This window comes from Euprymna scolopes, chromosome 16, assembly GCF_053919585.1.
Source record: "Euprymna scolopes isolate OS-2025 chromosome 16, ASM5391958v1, whole genome shotgun sequence".
In the NCBI taxonomy this organism is placed as follows: Eukaryota; Metazoa; Mollusca; class Cephalopoda; order Sepiida; family Sepiolidae; genus Euprymna; species Euprymna scolopes.
The window spans coordinates 30,001,433-30,005,638 of NC_136497.1; the positions used below are offsets into that span (position 1 = coordinate 30,001,433).

The 4,206-nt window shown below is 31.3% G+C and overlaps 1 non-coding gene across 1 annotated transcript; it reads left to right on the forward strand.

Annotated features, from left to right (window-relative positions):
- Positions 1 to 628: 628 nt before the first annotated feature.
- Positions 629 to 742, forward strand: Trnai-uau (transfer RNA isoleucine (anticodon UAU)). The gene is made up of 2 exons: positions 629 to 666; positions 707 to 742. It is a non-coding gene; the product is annotated as a tRNA-Ile (tRNA).
- Positions 743 to 4,206: the final 3,464 nt, after the last annotated feature.

Consider the following 4,206-nt stretch of genomic DNA (forward strand, 5'->3'; position numbering starts at 1 on the left):
ATGATGTTTAAATTGCAGTATTTTAAAAGTTCATTTGTAATAAATACGTCTTAATTTTATTATCTGCTTCTTACAAAATTACAATCAAAACACATCCAGACTGAGCAACTTTAGAATCACCTCCCCCTATTTTTTTAAATTGTAAAAAATGAATCCTATTTATTAACTTATTTAAAGTTTTCGTTAGAGAGAGAAAAAAAATAAAAAAAGCATACCATTCATTAACCCTAACGCCAACTCTAAATTCGGGTGTCTCCTCTCGAAAAAACAAACTCCTAAAATTAACCGAAAAAGAAAGAGTAGTTTATACCGGATAGGATCTTTTAGGCGAGAGAGGGGGGGGGCGTTGTAACCTGGCCTTAGGATTAGTAGTAGGATTAAGGGAAGGTTCATTTTTTTAAGCAAAAAGTTACTAAAAAGCTAATCTAGTAAAGAATCGGGACATTCACAAAATAATTTTAAAAAATGAAGTTGACAAAACGAAAAACAAATAAGAATCGACGGACGGACCAAGCCTTTATAAGAAATGCTAGGATGTATTTGACACACATTCATTCTTGTGATATTTGTTGAACTTTAATTGAAATATAAAAGTTAAATATTTACAATGTTGAACACGTTCTTGTATGCTCCGGTGGCACAATCGGTTAGCGCGCCGTACTTATAGACAGTACCTTCCCTGTGTTAACATTACACAGCGTGAGGAATGCGGAGGTTGTGAGTTCGAGCCTCACCCGGAGCAATGTTTTTTTTTCTTTCTCATTATTACTTTTAATATATGATATGGTTTAAACTCATTAGTTTTCCCGTTTTACGGCTTATCAACACTTTTTATATAATTTAATGCAGAAACAATATTTATCATAAACCATACATTGTTACGATTTATTAAATGAAAGTCGCCATTTTTATCCACATATGAAGGAGGGAGTATGATTGCAAGTTCATGTCGGTTTCAATAATTTTAATGTATATCAAGCCACAAGGTCAAAAGTTTAGCTAATGAACAGAATTAGATGGAGATCTCCATAGTGACAGTGGGGTAGAAGAGAGATTATGTATCGTCTTATCCCTTGTCCTTGATTAACGACTTGCTGTCCTATTAGGGAAGCTACCTATTTCTCGATCCTTGATTTGAGGACAGGATATTAGCAAGACAGGAGACAGCCGATCGCGTGAAAATGGGATTTGTTTGCCATTTGGCAGTTTATCTATTCCATTTACCTTTGGTGAGGATTTCATTCTTCAGCAACTAGTGTGCTAATTGGCTTCAAGGATTAAAAATCTACCCTGCTTAGATCTTAAATATTATATCAGACATTTTCTTTTAATGAATTTTGATCAAAGTTTGAATAAGGATTCAAGGCATAAAGTTTAGTAAAATTAAATCTTGATTTTAATCTTTTATTGTTCGTAAAAGTAGTGCAAAAGTGTTCTGTTTGGGTAATTCATTTTACTTGTCCTAGGACGAGTATTCAGTTAGGTTTTGTTTTATTTGTTGTGCTTCTTTCTTTGTAAAGAAAAACTAACTGAACGTTTGACATCGTGACTCAGGTATACGCTGTACGGGTTCTAACGACCTTGCTTGTTTGCTAGCATATTGATTGTTGATTAATGGAACCGGTTTGTTTTTATGGACAATGATGTTTTTTTTTTTTTTTTTTTTTTTTTTTTGCTTTAGCAATTTATCGATCATAGCCTGTGGAAACAGAATTAATTGGCTAACCCAATGTTTCATAAACTTGTTATGCTGGATTCATATTAGTGACATCAGATTCTGTAATGAACAAAAAAAAAAAAAAACTAGATTAAGCTCAATACAATGAATGATATTTATTAAAAAAAATTGAATTATAATTACACTACACGATATTTAATTGTTGGACGAAGGAAAACCCCCATACAAACCAAAGGGAACTGGAATCACAATAAATCTCATAAAAAAAAAAATCCGATGGTAATCTTCTCGGTTTATACGACACAAATGATTGTGAATCGTAAAAGGGGTTGGAAAAAACGAGAAAGTAGAACATTTATTAGAAAGGTGAGGAGGATAGTACTCGGTCCCGATGGAAACTTATTACTATCCAAATTTCAGACGATCATTGATTGATTTCAACAACAAATCAATGGTAAACGACTGCTGTGATAACGCAGAATAATTTGCAATGGAAAAAGATAAAAATCTGGTGAGATTGTTGTCACTCGGATCCCAGGACACATCATCGGTTAATATCAGTGCGCAATCACTGAGAACCTGTAGATGTTATTACAAAAAAAAAAAAAAAAAAAAAAAAAATGAAGAAAAACAAAAATAAATATAAAAATAAAAAATAAAAAATAAATAAATAAATAAATAAGTGAAACTCCTAAATATCCCCTTCACTAGGTGTATCAGAATTTTTGTAGGAATTTTTGACACCTCTAACACGAAACTGCGAATAAAATATAAAAAAAAACTCGTAATTTCTCTTTTAAAAGTGGGTTGTGTATTTTCTTTATGGATTATACTTCCAAAATAAACTATTAAAGTTGTTTTAAAAGTAATAGAAATATTTTCTTTTTTTTAAAAACAGTAATGAAATTAATTGAATTTTACGAGCTCAGTATTTTTCAATTTTTAAACTGTACAAATCTATCAAAATTTTTCTATTGATTCTATTTTTACGATATTTTCAGGGTCAATGTGAAATGTTATGCTCTTTTCGAATAAACTGAATATAATATTTTAGACAAAGGTTTTTTTTTAATTCATGCCCACCCCCATTTTCAAGTGTCTATTAAAAAGTAAATAATTAATTTACTCACCAAAGCTTTATATATCACAAATTGAAGATAAAAGATCAATAAATAATATATTCAAATTTAAAATAAAAAAGTAGTGTTTTTTAGAAATTTACCTGTAAAGTCCGAAGTTTAAAACCATTTAAAAAAAAAACCCACGTTTCTTTCTTTTTTTTTTTTTTTTTAATGAAACCTTGGTCCTTCCTCCTTTAATTGAAAAAAAAATTAGGGGTTGAATTAAATTTTTCGAGGGGTTATAAGCTTGGAAAGACGGGTACGAATTAATCAATATTTTTCACAAAATTTCTGACACGCCTACTCCTTCAACTCTCCCAAAACAAAACAGACGCTTACACAAAAACCGAGTAAAAAAGGTATAACCAGATTTCGACTGGAAGAATATGTCGAACACCCTTGTCAAAGACAGCTAACAGCCATTATCAGCTACAAATCAATGGTAATCGGTTGTTTCTATAATGCAAAATGATTTCATCAAAAGAGTGAATGGAAGGGTTGAAACGAAAATTACTGACATATTGTTGAAACTTATTGTCGTTCAGATTACAACGGAAAACCAAAGATCGCTACCAGGGCGAAATCACTTGAATCAGTTTGTAAAACACGAGTTGAGTTAACAATTAGTCCCAATTTTCTTGCTATCCCACGATAGCAAAATTTCTCGTGTAATGTACCGAATATTCAAATATCCGACTTCCCCAAGTCGGAGTGGTACTCTCGATATGTCAAAAATAGAAAAAATTGCCTCATTCAAGAAAAATCTCTTTTCTTCTGATCGAGAATATAACAGATGCTGTAATCTGATTCCTGTTCGAATTTAAGACTGGGGATCTCTTTGATTCGTGTAATCAAATCTTGAAAGAAAACGCTTAGAGTTACCTCCCTTGTAAAAAATAACTTTGTTACAGGAATTAAATTGTAAGAGTTCGTTCCCTTTAATCTTTGCACTAACTGGTTAAATAACCAGGGTTATGCGGGGTTTAAAGGGAGAGAACTCTAAAAGTTCAATTACTGTAACAGAGTTATTTTGCTTAGATCGAATTTGGCTTGATATTTAGTAAGTTTACAGAATTCATTTGTTTAGTGTTGATTCACATTTCTTCGTTTCACCGTTATAGTTAAGTATGGTACAAGGATGCTTCCATCATTACACATAGGTATGAGAAAAAAATAGGCCGATAAATCGTCTCTGTAGTTTTTAATATTTGATGGATGTCATGAAGGCTTATAATAATAACTGGGGTTTTCGTTGCTGCACAATGATGGAGAGTGATGTTACGTTTTTCAAATAAAACAACTCAACATTGAAAAAACAAATAAACAAAAAACAAAACACTAAAAAAAAAACAAAAAAAATCAAACAAAAAACAAAACAAAATGGCGGCATTTTCTATCAAAATAAAC